The sequence below is a fragment of the Jaculus jaculus genome, chromosome Y (assembly GCF_020740685.1).
Source record: "Jaculus jaculus isolate mJacJac1 chromosome Y, mJacJac1.mat.Y.cur, whole genome shotgun sequence".
In the NCBI taxonomy this organism is placed as follows: domain Eukaryota; kingdom Metazoa; phylum Chordata; class Mammalia; order Rodentia; family Dipodidae; genus Jaculus; species Jaculus jaculus.
The window spans coordinates 9,550,501-9,567,285 of record NC_059126.1 but is presented as its reverse complement, the minus strand read 5'-3'; the positions used below and the strand labels follow the sequence as shown (position 1 = coordinate 9,567,285).

Genomic DNA, 16,785 nt, shown 5'->3' with positions numbered 1-16,785 from the left:
TACGCTCTGTGGGACATGGAAGCAACTTGGAGAATTATCTATGAATTAAGATACTCATCTTAACACACTGAAATGGTTACCATCAATTTTTATCATCACAATTCTTTTTCTTTTTTATGTTTTACAGAACAGGGGAGAAGACAGGCATGCCATGGCCTCTAGCCACTGCAAATAAGCTCTAAACTCATGCACTATCATGTGCATTTGGCTTATGTGGGTATGTAGGCAATTAAATCTGGGTCCCTAGGCTTCACAGGCAAGTGCCTTAACTGCTAACCCATCTCTCCAGCCAATTATTTTGCTCTAAGTGAAAATTACATGTTTTAAGAAAATGTCACCAAACTTTGATCAATTCATGATATAAAAAGAAATTATGACTCACTTTGAAATATGAATTGACAAAATGAGTATGCATTTAAAATTTTTTAAATATTATTTGCCAGCTGAGGTTGGCGGGGGAGACAATCTAGGGCCTCCAGCTACTGTAAAGGAAATCCAGACACATGTGCCAGATACACCTTGTGTATCTGGCTTTAGGTGAGTATAGGGAAATAAAATTTGGGTCATTAGGCTTTGCAAGCAAGTACCATAACCACTGAGCAATTGATCCAGTCCCAGACTTTTTAAAATTGTTAAATGTTAATATACAAATTCAGAGTGTTAAAATTGTTAAGTAGAAGAAAAAATTATTTCTATAACCAGTCATAAAACTTCACAACACCAAAGAAAAATAGATATTTATCAGTAATGAGACTGACAATAGATTTCTCAGTAGCAACAGAAAACAAAATAGAGTACCAGACTCCAGGTAGTTTGTAGTGAAAATAAATCTTTTACATTTAAAATTATGTATCAATAGAGTTAGTTTGAAGAAACAAGGACAAAAGCTAAAGTTATCCAGTAGAGAAACCAAGAGTTTACCACCTCACACTGTTTCACTCAAGCAAACTAAAGAATTTGCTATGAGCCTAAGAAAAATATTCCAGAAAGAAGATCTGAGAAATGCAAACAAATGATAAGTAAATAATAGTTTATATTTGTGGGTGGATCTAAAAATCATGCCAATTAACTTACAGGAGGGAACATAGGATAAAAAGTGAAATAGGGCTGGAGAGTCGGTTTACAGGTTAAGGGTCTGCCTGTGAAGGCTAAGGATCCTGGTTCAAGGTGCAAATTCCCAGAACCCACGTTAACCAAGGGAGCGCCACATCTGGAGTTTGTTTGCAAATTCTGGAGGCCCTGGAGAACCCATTCTCTCTTTAAATCAGCCTCTTTCTCTCTCTGTCTGTTGCTCTCAAATAAGCAAATAAATAAAAACAAAATTTTTAAAGTGGAATAGTGAACAATAAAAATTGGAGGAGGGTTTAACTGTTAAAACAGCCTAAAGTGGATGCATTATGTAATAAGGGAATAAAGGTATTTATTACTTTTCTGTTTTATGTAAAAGTAGCAAAATAATTGCTTGAAAAATGCAAACTGTATTATGTCAAATAAATTGTGATGGGAATGTTATGGAATACAAGAAAATAAAAACAGGATATATACATGTTGCAGTCCAGTTCACATTGCTGGTAGAAATCACCCAACCAAGAGCAGATTCTGGGAAAAAGAGATTTATTTTGGCTTATGGACTCCAGGGAAAGCTCCACAATGGCAGGGGAAATCAATGGCATGAGCAGAGAGTTTTTATTACCCCTTGGCCAACATAAGGTGGACCATAGCAACAGGAGGGTGTGCCAAACACTGGCGTGGGGAGACTGGCTATAGCATGCATAAGCCCACCTCCCAAAATACACTCTCTCCAGGAGACGTTAATTCCCAAATGTCCATCGTCTGGGAACCTAGCATTCAGAACACCTAAGTTTATGGGGGCACTTGAATCAAATCACCACATTCCACCCCTGGCCCCCATAAACTGAAAACCATTCATGATATAAAATGCAATGCATTCATCTAACTTTAAAAGTCCCATAGTTTTTATCAATTCCAATGTTTTCATATATCCCCATAGTCCAAGATCTTTTAACTGAGCCATAATACCAAAATATAACCTCAAAAAACCCATAATGGCACAGAATAAATATTCGCACTTCAAAGGATGGCATTGGGCATTCAACCAATACAACCAATACAAGATTTAAGCAACCGGAACAACCATCAAACTATGTAGCATCAAGTCTAGCAACTCTAGCCAGTGACAAATCTTCAAATTGATAATTCTAACCAGCAACAAGTCTCTGGCATTCCAATTCTGCCCCTGCAGCTAGGCTACTCACAGTCCTGGGAAACTTCATTGGGGCCAGCACCTCCTTGGCAGCCATCTCATGATCCCAGCATCTCCACTGCATCTCCATTGCAAGCCACCATTCATCCACATGAGCCCATGGGGTCTATATGCAGGCAACCAGCAAACCCACTACACACTGCCCATGGCCATTTCCAAAACACAAGACCATGTTGCAAACTCAATGACCCTCTTTCCAGCATTTCTTACACTCCATGATACCCGGTAGGGTGCCAATTTGTTAATCCAATGGGGAATAAAGCAGACTTTGAAGAACAGGACACTCCTTGAGCACTCAGGCCCCTTCAAAAGAGTCTACATTCTTCCTATTGCCCCAGCATGGGTCAGCTAGCCCAGTCTCAAAGGTTGTAATCTTTCAGTTGCAGCTGAATGGGCAATAGTTTACCCAAAGATTTTTCTTTCTGTGCCATATCCCTCTGCTCACACCAGTTCATTTCTATGCAAAGTAACCCTACACAACTTCTCATGACATGGGCATAAGAGCAAGCTTCTCACACAAACTGCTAGCCCAGTCCAGGCAAAGCTCTTTATCATCCTCATAAGCCAAACCTCACAGTCTATAGTTCTACTGCCTTCAGGACTTTCAGCTCTGACCAGAATAGTTCATCAACCTGTACTTACAGCACTGCAAGGCATCTCTTAGGCCAAGGTTTCAACTCCTTCCACATTCCTCTTGCAAATCAGCTCCAAAAGGCCAAAGCCACACAGTCAGGTATCTAGCAGCAATCCCACTCCTTAGTACCACTTTACTGTTGCAGTCTTTTTCTCATTGCTGGTAGAAATCACCCAACCAAGAGCAGATTCTGGAAAAAGAGATTTATTTTGGTTTACAGACTCAAGAGGAAGCTCCGCAATGGCAGGGGAAATTGATTGCATGAGCAGAGGGTGGACATCACCCCCTGGCCAACATAATGTGGGCCATAGCAATAGGAGGGTGTGCCAAACACTGGCATGGGGAAACTGGCTATAACATGCATAAAATGCCCCTCAAAATACACTCCCTCCAGGAGACATTAATTCCCAAGTGTCCATCAGCTGGGAACCTAGCATTCAGAACACCTAAGTTCATGGGGGCACCTGAATCAAACCACCACAATACACATTCAAAAAGACCTCTATAAGTCTTTGAGATTTCTCCTTTCTTTTTTTTTTTTTTTTATTGCTCTTTTCATGTTTTTCAGGGTAGGGTCTGACTCTAACACAAGCTGGCCTGGAATTCAATCATGTAGTCTCAGGCTGGCCTTAGACTCTCACTAATCCTCTTTCTATTTCTGCCTCCTGAGTCCTGGAATACAAGGTGTGCACAAGCAAACCCAGCCCAGACCAGCTCAGCTTAGCTTTTTTTCTTTCTTTGTATGCCATTCTTGTTCATGGTAAATAGTGTTTTCAAATTGTTAAGTGTGTGTGTTTTTTTTAATGAAGAATTAAACACTGGGCCTCACACAAGCTATGCAAACACTCTAAGTGAGTGGTGTTTCCAGATTTTTATTTGGAGATGGGTCCAAATTGCCAGAGCAGGCCTAGAACTTTCTAATTTTCCTGGCTTAGCCTCCACTTTGCAGAAGCTAGAATTATGGGCTTATGCCACTTGGCCCAACATAATGGGAACTTATCTTTGAAGAGTTCTTTTCTCATGAGTATTCCTTTCAGTGTAGGTTGTACAAGTGTCCATTCAGATTGCTTTTATGTTTGCTTCACTCAAGTATTCCAGAACCACCTTCTCTGAGGAATCTTTTGGGAGGATAGGAGATTTTTTTAAAAAGTAAGAAGACTATTGTCTTTGTTTTTAGATTCTAATGATACATGCATGTATTATTTTATTTAAATTATAGTATATGTTAAAGTTTCTTTAATAATACATACATACATAAATTAAATGCAAAACACATGAAGCATAGGTCTAGAATTTTACATTTTGATCTGGATTAATTTACTTTTGATTCTTTGTTTTTTTTTTTGTTTTGTTTTGTTTTGTTTTGTTTTTCGAGGTAGGGTCTCACTCTAGCCCAGGCTGACCTGGAATTCACTATATAGTCTCAGGGTGGCCTCGAACTCACGGCGATCCTCCTACCTCTGCCTCCCGAGTGCTGGGATTAAAGGTGTGCGCCACCATGCCCTTACTTTTGATTCTTTATATGTCTGCTCCTTTGCCTGTCCACAGGACTTGTCTTTTTCCCCTAGTCTTGTCCTCCAATACTTTTCAGGAATATTTTCAGCTTTTAGGCAGTGTGCTCAGTTCCATTTTGTACTATTGCAATCTTACACACCCTGCCTTCCTACATCTAGGCGTGGAGTTAAAGATTAATAACGCCTTATCAACATTGATGATGACTTACCACCCCACTGTGTTTGTGACATAGGTTTATTCTCAGCACCAATATCAGTGAATTCATGGCCAGAGAAGTATGGGCTGTGCATCCCACAATGCAGCCCCTTAACCTAGAGTTAGAGGGTGGGAGGGAGGGTGCAGAGGCAAGGGGAGGTTCAGGGCCTGGCTCCCCATACTTGAGGCATGAAGAGAAGGCAGCAATCTTGGCCTGTAGAGTGAGGGGTGGCCATGGTATAGTTGGCATGGAGATGTCAATATGGAGGCATGCCCTTCATATATTTTCTTTCAGTAGGAGTGCTGAACAAACTGAATAACCATATGCAGGAAATTGAAATTTGAACCACTACACTGAAGTAAGTGGATCAAAGACCTCAATATAAGACCAGAAACTCGACTCCTACTGGAAGAAAATATATGAAGTACTTTCCATGATAATGGAAAATGACTTCCTGAACAAAACTCCAGTAGCTCATGATCTTAGTGATTCAACCAATGGGATCACATGAAGCTGAAGAGTTTCTTTACAGACAAGCATACAATAAGCAAAACCAATAGCTTACCCACAGAATGGGAGAAAATACTTGGTGGTTATCCAACTGGCAGAGGCCTAATCTCTAGAATCCACAAAGAACTCAAAAATCTAAACAGTAAAAAGTCAAACACCACACTCACAAAATGTGGCAAAGAGCTGAACAGGCAGTTCACAGAGGAAGAAATACAAATGGCAAACACACACTTAAGACAATGTTCATCATCGATAATCATCAGAGAAATGCAAATTAAAAACTATGAGATTCCACCTTAATCCAATAAGGAGAGCAAACATCAAAAAATCAAATGAAAATAAATGCTTGTGAGAATGTGGAGAATTAGGAACACTCATCCATTGTTGGTGGGAATATAAGATGGTACAACCATTTGGAAACCAATATGGAGACTCCTGCAGAACTTGACTATAGAGATAGCAACAGACCCAGTTATTCCCTTACTGAGCATCTACCCTAAAACCATTAAACCACAGGCCAGAGAGATTTGTCCAACAATGTTTGTAGTGATCAATTCATAATAGCTAAGAGCTGGAATCAACCCAAATGTCCATCACTAGAAGAATGGATAACTAAGATGTGGTATATCTACACAATGGAAATCTATACAGCAAGTAAGAAAAAAATGACACAATGAAATTTGAGGAAAAATTGTTGCACCTAAAACAGATCACTATCAGTGAACTTACCCAGTCGCAGAAAGAAAATTGCCACATTGTCTCACTCATCTTACAGCACCTAACCTGCATCTACCCAAGATGCCTTACATAGCCAGCAAGCATCTCATGGACTAGACAATAGGATGGGTGGGGAGGAACTGGAGGGCAATGTAGGGGGTGGGAAACACAAATCTAGACCCAAATGGCAAAGGTACCATAAAATTCTACATCCTAAAAGGCAGACCAAATGGCTGAACCTTCACCAGGCCCTTAGAGGGAACACCTGAGCCACAAGACACTGTAAAGGGTATGATGAAGACTGACCTTAATCTTCTACTGCTCCTCCCTCCCTCCCTTCCCCTCTCCCTCTCTCTCTCTCTCTCTCTCTCTCTCTCTCTCTCTTCTAACTATTTTGTATTAGTTACCTTTTCTCTTCCTTTCTTAGTGGACACTGACCTGTAACTCCCAGCACCAGCATGTGGCTATAATCCACTGTGAGCTTTTGAGCAGACAGACCTACAACATTTCCTAAAAGAGAGACAGTTTCTGTTAGAGTACTTGATGACCCACCAAAAGCTAGTGATAAGACCCTACTGCTGAAGACACCTTATGTGGTTGACACATAAAATGGAATGGCATGGCTGGAAGCTGGAAGAGAGTCAGTCCCCACACAGTCAGTGCATCTAGTAGCAGAAGGTGCTACATGGGCAACTAGGGGAAAATGACCAATATCTCTCCAAGCAACTCATGGTCTAACCTACTTAGGAGCAAATAACCTGTCGTGATGCTCACACAAGTACAATACTGGCACACAGCCATGGTAGGAAACCAATTACTCTTGATTTGTCTAACTGATCCTCTCAGTGGTACAGGACCCATAGCTGGATCTGGGAAACAAGTCACAACCATACCCAAACATAAGCTCACTCTTCATTATGAAGCTACCACCAATCGTGGGCTACAAGAGGGCCTACACCTATTAAATTCTCTATAAAAAATAAGAGTTATCTCATTTGTCTGGTGCTAACTTACCCTCCATTAGAGAATCTGTTTCTCTTTTCCAGATAGACATAGATCTTAAGGAGAGAGCCACCCCATCATACCCCAAAAGGGCCCAGCTGAAACTAAGAATAAGTAGCGAAACTAACAAGGGTATTGTTTTCTTTGTGAACTGGGTACCAGCACAAGGGTGAAGGTGATCAACACAGAGGAAAATCAACTCCTACCAAATCAGCTATCCAGAGACCCAGAGATTTCCAACACCTCCTCACTGAAGCATATAAAAAATGAACCCAGCATGGATCAGGGAAATTTTGCAGAAGAGGGGTGGAAAGAACATCAGAGCCACATGATATGTGGAGACATATATACTACCCATAACTGTTGGCTAACTCCAGAATGCATGACCCATATAGTTTAACAAGGAGAGGCCTGGGTGAGGGGGTATGATATGGAAGAGCCTAACAATGGTACCAAGTTGACTGTATTCACTGAATACAGAACTAGTTAATAGTAATAATAAACAGAAAAGAAAAAAAAATACTCAAAAATTAAAAAAAAATTATGTTTCACATTGCATGTCGTTTTTGGGTGCATATCTTAACATGTTTGTTTTTCATATTATAGTCTGCTGCAACTTCTGAGATTCCAAATTCACCCATCTCCATATAGACAAGCACTCAGACATCTTCAGCTGCCAACAGTCAAGACTGTTTTGCCTGGTGGAAAAGTCATGTCAAACACTGTTTTTGTTGGAGGAATTGATGTTAGGGTATTGTACTCATATTTCATTTACATTTTAAAATATGTTGTGAAGTCCTGGAAAGATGGCGTAGGAGTTGATGTGCTTGTCTACAAAGCCTATAGATGCATTTTCAGTTCCCTGTGACCCACAGAAGCCAGATTCACAAAGTGGTGCACTCATCTGGAGTTGAAGATGAATTAGGGAAGAAAATTTTCACATCATCTAATCTGTCTTTATAGTTGATTTGAAAATATTCAATGATTTCTTTTTCGTAGATGGAAGAAACTGATATTGGGGTGTCTTCTGGATTTGGCTCAGGAAAGTTAAGTGAGGATAATCAATGATAGGTAATGGCTTGTTCAAATGGTAAGTAAAACATGCTCACTGTAGTAACTTAAAACACTGAAATCATTCACAATCAGAGAATATACTGGTATTCAACTGGCATTTGAATGCTTGGTATAAAATATATTGCTTTGTTAATATATTTCATGGATAATAACTTGTTAACTTTTGGGCTGGTGAAATGGCTTAGTGGCTTAATAGCTTAAGGTATTCGCCTGTGAAGCCTACAGGCCCTGGTTCAATTCCCCAGGCCCATGTAAGCCAGATGCATGAGGGGGTACTTGCATCTGGAGTTCATTAGCAATGGCTAAATACCCTGGTGCACCCATTCCTCCCCTCCCTCTCCCTCTCTCTCTTTCTCTCCCTCTATTTTCTCTCTCAGGTAAATAATATTTGTAAAAAGTTGTTAACTTTTATTTATTTACCTTCCTCATTGGTATTTCAAGATTTCCTACCTTTATTTTGATGAAACAAGTAGAAGATTTTTCTCTATATTACACTGTAATTTAAATTTTAGCTATCTTGTTTTTGAAATAAGTTAGATTCAGCTTCGTAGGTTAGGCAGTATTATATTATTAATGACTGAGGTTCTCATGCTACCTTAGTCTTAGCACTTTCTGACATAAATCAGGTTAAGAAAACAATGCAGTGACATTTAGAGAGGATCTATTAATGTTGATCTTAGCTATTTATCCTTTATTGTCATGTTTTATTATCACTTCCATTATTTTACAGAATGCTACATTCTGTAAATCATGTACTATGTGGTTGTGATTTTATATTTAATTTATTTGTTTTACTAGTTATGTGTTTATGTAATTTTACAATGACGTGGATGTGCAGAAGATAGTAGAAGTAATAGTCTATGGAGAACTCATCTTAATTTAACTGATTGATGCAAAATGTATAGACTTTCATCCTGAATGTAGCCTTGCAATTATTCATTTAAAGGATGGTATTTTTCTACACATCTCATATAAAAACACAGTGCTTAGGCTTTTGGTGCCTGGCCTCTTTCACTTAACGTAATATTTTCAAGTGTATCATTTCTTTTTAGTTACAATTACAACACATTTAATTATCCATATATCCATTCATAGACATTTGGATTGTTTCTACATTGTGGTTATTATGACTAAATGAATATTGATGTACCAAGTTACTGTGTGTACATGTATTTTTGTTAAAATGAAATTAGGGAAACATTTTGTAACTGTGTTTAACATTTTGAGGAACTGCCAGGATTGGCCCAAAATGACCACATAATTTTATGTTGAGAAGCTACTTTTTAACCAATACTTTTTTTTGGGGGGGGGAGGGGGTTTGAGATAGGGTCTCACTCTGGCTCAGGCTGACCTGGAATTCACTATGTAGTCTCAGGGTGGCCTCGAACCCTTGGTGATCCTCCTACCTCTGCCTCCCAAGTGCTGCGATTAAAGGCGTGCACCACCACACCCGGCTTTTTGTGTTTTAAAGAAAGGAAAATGTCCATTACAAATCTGTGCTGAAAGCTAGTCTTGGTGGTACACACCTTTAATCCCAGTACTTCAGAGGCAGGGGTTAGGATGATTACATTGCCATGAGGCCAGCCTGGGCTAGAGTGAGACCCATCCTGAAAAAAAAAAAAAAAAAAAAAAAAAACATGCTCAGGGCTGGGGATATGGAGCTAGGCTTAAGGCAGCAGAGTTTGATTCCTTAATATCCATGTAAAGCCAGGTACACAAAGTGGTGCATTCATCTGAAGTCTATTTGTAGTGGCTCATGGCCCTGACATCCTCTGTTTCTCTCCCTCTTTATATCTTTCCCTCTCTCTTTCTATCTCTATCTCTCTGTCTCTCTCTCTCTCTCTCTCTCTTCTTTTAAATAAATGTATGAACAAAAGGGTTTGGCAGCCTGTAGTTGTCTTTATCTACACCTATTTCCATGGTCCAAGCTACTTGAGTATTCTATTTCAATGGTAAGTCCTAGTCTTGTTTTAATTCCAGCTCCTTTTAAATCTTGTTTCATACTTGATGTCTACAAATTAGAGCCTTTGAAAACTTTGTGACTGAACTGAAATGAATTAGCACAAGTTACATGGTACAGAAGTCACCCATTTTTTATTTGAGAAAGTGATAGAAACAGAGAAAGAGAGAGAGGGAGAGAGAATAGGCATGACAGAGCCACTGCAAACAAACTCCAGGGATTTGTATCCGTTTTGTATGTGGCTTTGTCTGGGTACTGGAGATTTGAACCTGGGCCATCAGGTTTTGTAGGAAAGCGCTTTTATGCACTGAGCCACCTCTTCAGCCCCAGCTGTCACCCATTATGGTACAGCAAGTGAATCAAACACCTAGGAAAGAGGCACAATTAAACTAGATGTGTAGAAAAGAAAATACCTCATTTATTTGTACTGTCATCTATTACATGTTTTATTAGCTCTGTTTCTCTTTCTTCCCTTTATCTTCATGTTCATAAGCAACAGAGTGAAGGAAACACTTTACTATATACAAGTCTGCCTTCAATATCCAAGGGTTCTGAGTCCTTATATTCAGCCAAGAACAAAGAGATTTTCTTTTTACCCTATGCAGACTTTTTCTTGCCATTCCTGTAACAATAACTTAATTTGTAACTTTATTTGTATTAAGTTAAAGTGGAAGAGTTAATTGTGACTACAGGAGATTGCATACGTTGTGTGCAAATACTATGTTATTTTCTGTAGATGGTCTAATCATTAGGTTTTGTTACACATGGTGGTTTCTGAGAAAAGTGCTTCTCAGAAGACATTTTTTTTTCCTCTATGCTTCTCAAATGTGTGTCATCATAGGTTAATGATAATAAAGCCTTTAAGTATAAATGACTTAGAGGTTTGCATCTAAAAAAAATAAATTTCAGTTTGAGGTGGAGAGCTATTTGCAAACTACAATTTTTAGCAAATACAATTTAGTTAGTAAAAACAATACATTTAAGAATTACACACATTTTCTACCAGCTCTCATTGGGAAACAACTGCCCAGTCATTAATCAAAAAGTACCTAAAATATGCTGGACATAATGGAACAGGACTTTAAACTGTACCTTGAAAACAGATAACCCAAAAATAATATTCATTCTAATTGTAATGTTGAGAATCTGACTTGGGCATTTCTGAGTTGCTGGGATTTGGTTTTAAACTCAGCTGTTTAATAAAACGTAGCAAGTCTTGGTGCATTTGTTATTGTAAAGTTCAGAATTTCTCTCAAAGGATTGCCTTTTTTGCATATAATATCTGCATTAGGGATTTCATAATATTTTGGGGTCAGTAACTGTTTTAATATATGATCAATGATTTAATATGAATGTTTCTTCTTCATTATCCACTCATCATTTGAGGGACATCTAGACTTGTTCCATTTCCTATATTGTGAATTGAGCAGAAATAATCATGGTTAAACAAGTATCTCTAAGTAATGAGATGAGTCCTTAGGAGTGCTATAGTTGAGTCATATGGTAGATCAATTTTTAGATGTCTTAGGAACCTCCACACTAATTTCCACAATGGCTGGATCAGATTGCATTCCCACCAACAGTGTAGAAGGTTCCTCTTTTTCTACATCCCTGCCAGCATTTATGATCATTTGTTTTCATGATGGTAACCAATCTGACAGGAGTGAGATGGAATCTCAATGTAGTTTTAATCTGCATTTCCCTGGTGACTAGGCATGCAGAACATTTTTTAAGATGCTTATAAGCCATCTGTATTTCTTCTTTTGAGAACTCTCTATTTAGTTCCATAGCCCATTTTTTAATTGGCTATTTGATTTATTATTATTTAACTTTTTGAGTTCTTTGTGTATCTCAGATATTAACATTCTCTCAGATATATAGCTGGCAAACATTTTTCCCATTCTGTAGGTTGCCTCTTTGCTTTATTCACAGTGTCCTTAGGATATATGCCTAGGATTACTATTGCTGGGTTATATGTTAGATCGACTTTTAGCTGTCTTAGGAACCTCCACACTAATTTCCACAATGGCTGGACCTGACAGCTTTCCCATCAACAGTGTGGAAGGGTTCATCTTTTGCCACATCCTCACCAGCATTGATGGTCATTTGTTTTCATGATGGTAGCCAATGTGACAGGAGTGAAGTGGAATCTCAATGTAGTTTTTATCTGCATTTCCCTGATTAGTAGGGATGTAGAGCATTTATTTTTAGATGCTTATATGTGTTGAGTATTCGGTTGTGATCCTAATGGGCTTACCTTTATAGATAACTTCATTTTTCTCTCTAACTGCTTTCAATATTTTTTCCTTGGCTTGTGTGTTTGGCAGTTTCATTATAATATGGTGAGGAGAGGATCTTTCTAGGTTTTGTCTGGTTGGTGTTCTAAAGGATTCCTGTAACTGTGTTAGCATTGCTTTCCCAATTGTGGGGAAGTTTTCTTCTATCATTTTGTTGAAGAAACCTACAATGCCTTTGGAATGAAATCCTTCTCCTACTATACCCTGAGTTGTTATGTTTCATCTTTTCATAATGTCCTGATATCTTGAAATTCCCATTGATACATTCTTAATAGTTTTCCTTTCTCTTTGTTGTACTGTATTAAATCTGCCATCTTGTCTTCTAGCTTATATATTCTGTCCTCTCCTTCATCCATTCTACTGGTGAGATTTTCTACAGTTTTTTTATTTCATTAACTGTGTTCTTCATTGCTAGTAATTCTTACTGGTTTTTCTTTATAATTTCTATTTCCTTATTTATGTCTTGTATTGACCACTTTATTTCATTAAACTGCTCTCTCGTGTCTTCTTTTGATTTCTTCTTTAACTTCTTTGAGCACGTATTTAATCATTCATTTGAAATTTTTCTCAGGCATTTCCTCTAAGTCATTCTCACTGGAGCTCATTCCTGATGCATTAATACTTTTTGGTAGATTTATAATGTCTTGATTTTTGTGGTTCTTCTGTTAACATGTACATGTTTTTGCATCGGGGATTAATTTAATGCTTGAATTTTCTAGTTAGGTGCAGTATTCTTAGCTGTATCAATCAATCTGAGGTTGTATATCTTCAGGGTAGGAGCATAAGCACTGGGTGTGGCTCTAAAGACTCTCAGAATATCTACAAAAGTAACCCTAGCTGTTGGGTTTCCCTGCTATGAGAGTATTCAAGTAGGCTGAGTAGAACAAAATACAGGCAGATTCTAAAACTTATGGAAACAATGTACACATTCAATGGAAAACATCACAGAATATTTATGGAAGAGTGGGTGTTGTGACAACCAGATCCTTAGGATATGTGGTGCCACAAACCCTTAATACCAACTAAGAGGTTAAGATATCTGCTCTGTAGAGGGTTCTACATCAGCTTGTGACCAGGTGAGACACTTCCCTAATGTACCATAGAAGTGGAAACAAAGCAACTATAAATCATGAAGCAACAAATAACAAGCCCATAATATAGCTTATTTAAGAATGGCAAATATGACCATCCATCAGATTTAACATATAATTTATCCTGATATGGAAAGTACAATTAGCACTCCCAGTTCAGGCCTATATACTAGGCTTACTTGGCGGGTACTGACCTGATGTAATCCCAGTTACCTTTTGGGATGATTTTGCATTCCGTTATGCTGTGCTCCTGTTTGGGTCCCTCTTTGGTGCACTGCAGGCTCAGGAAGGCTGCTTGGGTAATTGGATCACTGCTGTGGCCGCCCGTGCTGTGTACTGTGATCTCCTGCTGGTCTCTGGTGCTTGTGCTGGTTGGGGTGAGGGTGGGGAGGCTGTCATGATTGCTCTAGGTCTCTTACTGTTCTATGTGATGCTCTAACACTTGATCTACTCCTCTGTGTTCACTGCCGTTCTCCCTTCACCTTTCTTGAGTCTGTGAAGAGCTTTGGTGTGAGTGGAAAATCCCCTCACCTGGCTTTTCTTGCATCTTAAGCCCAGCCTGGAAGCTGTGGCCCCAGGGATCTGGTGCCACTTCTGTCTATTTTTGTAGGCTTTGGAACTCTCCTCTGCTGCCACTGGTAAGTTCTTAAACACTTCACTCTTTAGTAGAAGAGTGTTATTTTGCTAGTGCTTTTTTTTTTTTTCTTTCTTTCTTTGGCTTTTTGTCTCCTATGTTACTTTGGCATGGTTCCTATGCTGCCATATAAGTGGAAGACAGCCCTTGTGTTTTTGATTAAATTCTCTGTAGGACCTCTTTGCCTAGTATGGTCTTGAGGCTCTCTATGCTCTACCATAGAGCATAGAGAATAAACTGAACATCTACAGACAATATTCCTATAGTCAAACAACAACAGATCTGGTGACATAACTGAAGGCTAAAATAAGTCACTTCCTGGTTTTTACAAGCCAAGTAAAATGCAAGGAAAGATCTCTGTCATATGAGGAGTAGTCCTCATGTTGCAGTAGTCAGTATACCAATTTCCTACTCTGTTAGCCAGGTAAAGAATATCAGAAACCAAATATGGAGCAATCAGTATTCACAAACTAACTTTATCATTATAAAGCTATTGAAATTTGTCATTGATGTCAGATCTGTGTTACCTTGGATTTCAGCTGTGTCCAGCATAGAAAGCTGTGGTTTGTGTATTTTCTTCTTAAGAGCAAATACTGATAGTTGGTTTCTTTAATTCGTTGAAAGTAACCAGTGTGCAACAAACTGTAGTAAGGTTCAACATAGATATCTAAGTTACTGATCTACCTCATATTTTTTCAGCAAACATTCATTTTTGCTTTTTGTTATCATGTGTCAGCACTGCCCAGTACACAACATGGATGTAAGAATAAAGCTAGCCTATATTTGATAACACACATCATTTAGAACACATAGGTACCAGTAAATGATATTATCTAAACAGTGTCTGCAGTTTTATTATATTTGCCAGTATTACACTCTTATTCTATCACGTGGCAGTAATTATTCACTTCTAATATTTATCGTTATTAGTTCTGTGACTTTTGATATTCTATATTCATACATTTTTCTCAGTCATCAAAAAGAAATCCTTTTCTGCTTCATAAAATCCTCGTACTCTCAGTGTTTCATTGTCTCTTATTTTGTGATTTCTCAATCTTCTTTCCTCAACTTTATTTCCTTTGTTAAACCTTCTTAACCTATAAGCTAGGGACTCAGAAAGTTTTGTGATGCGGTGTCTTCATGAATTTTGTAGGTTTCTCTACTTATGGGAATCTGTGTTTGGCCCTGATTTTCCTACTGCTGTTTTCTGTGTAGGACTGTGAGTAAAAGTAAAGACGAAGATAGGTTATTGACAGAAACAAGAAGATAAACCACATTTTCCACATATATGCTGTTTTTCATTGTTAACATGTCACATAAATTGGTATGCTTTTCATTTGGTCACTTCATAACTATGGACTGGAGAAATCACAAAACAATGCCACAGGTCTTGGGAGAACATTCTTAAATATTTTATATGAACACTTTATAAAACTTATTGTTTCAAGCTTATCCAAAGAGAAAAACATTTTAAGTCCTGGGCTCTAGAGAGGAAGGCAATGCCCTTACCCACATGTTTGGAGACACTGTGTTTCTGTATCCTCTTGTTGCTCTCTTTCTTCAACTTCTTTGTCTTCATTTCTACTGGTTTTAGACCTCTTGTCTCTATTGGAGAAGGCCCTGCCATCTGGTCTCTCTGACAATGACTTCTGGCATTTGAGTGGCACACAGCAGGAGAAAACAAAGGCCAACATACCTTGGCTGGTGACATGGCTGAGCCATCCAGACCTATCTCTTCCTCTCAGTGTTGTCATATTCTTCTTCCTCAGGCTGAGCAAACTAAAGGGTGCAGTGTTCCAGGGACTTGGATTTTTTTGATAAGGAAGGAACTGTATTCTCTCCCTGCCTCCTTCAGTCAAAGGCAAATAGTTCTCCCATGATCTTTGACATACACATATTCAGGTTTCAAGTTTGTATTGTTTGTGTCTTTTTCAGGATGTCTTAGAAAAATGGTGCCTGGACTAAGACAAAAGGACAAAAATGTCTGGACATCCTGTCAAATGTTGTCTTTAAATGGCACCAGAGCTCATGCTTTGTCTGTAGCACCCATGGTCAGTAACATACACAGAGTCTACAGCCAGTAGTGACCACTCAAACCAGCACAGATTTGTCTCAGAGATGTAGGATCTAAGTATTGGACACTAGATTAGTTGGTTTGAATGCTTATGGTATGGCATATTTGGGATCTAAACTTTGACCTTTTATTCTTCTTGGTGATGTTACTTATGAAAGGGCTTAAAGATGTAATTGGCTGTAATTTAAATTATTTTTTTCTTTAAAAAGGTGCTTCCTGGATGAGTTGGGGTTAGTGAAAGGAGCTGAATTCACTGGCAAAGCTCTCCAGAAAGGGGCTTCTAAACTCCATGAATGGATTCAACTACAAGAAACACCAGTGGAAGTCAGTTCAGCTATCACCAGGGGTCTTTACATTGCAAAGCAGGCTACAGGATGAACAGCGAAAGTCGGTCAGTTCTTGGCTAAGGTACCTGTTTCTTTTCAGATATAGTTTACTAGGACTGGGGACTAGGTTAGTGGGCAAGCATGAGGAGCTGAGTTCAGATCCCCTACACCATATACAAATGCTGCATGTGGCAGAATGCACCTGTAATTCCAGTGCTAAGAAGGCAGAAACAGGCAGATACCTAGGGCTTACTGGATAACTAGTCTAGCTGAATCAGTGAGCTCTAGGTTCAAGAAGAAACCCTGTCTCAAAACACACCATATCATAAAAAGGACAGTGAATGAGGAAAACACATGATATTGACCTATGTCCTACATACACTCATGTACACATATACCTGCATGCACACATGTGACCTCACACACATGTGCATATGAACATGCACATACCACATACAAATGCCAAAAACA

The 16,785-nt window shown here is 38.7% G+C and overlaps 1 pseudogene; it reads left to right on the top strand.

The window, feature by feature from the left end:
• Positions 1-16,366, top strand: part of LOC123457062 — a 99,459-nt pseudogene extending 83,093 nt beyond the window's left edge.
• Positions 16,367-16,785: the final 419 nt, after the last annotated feature.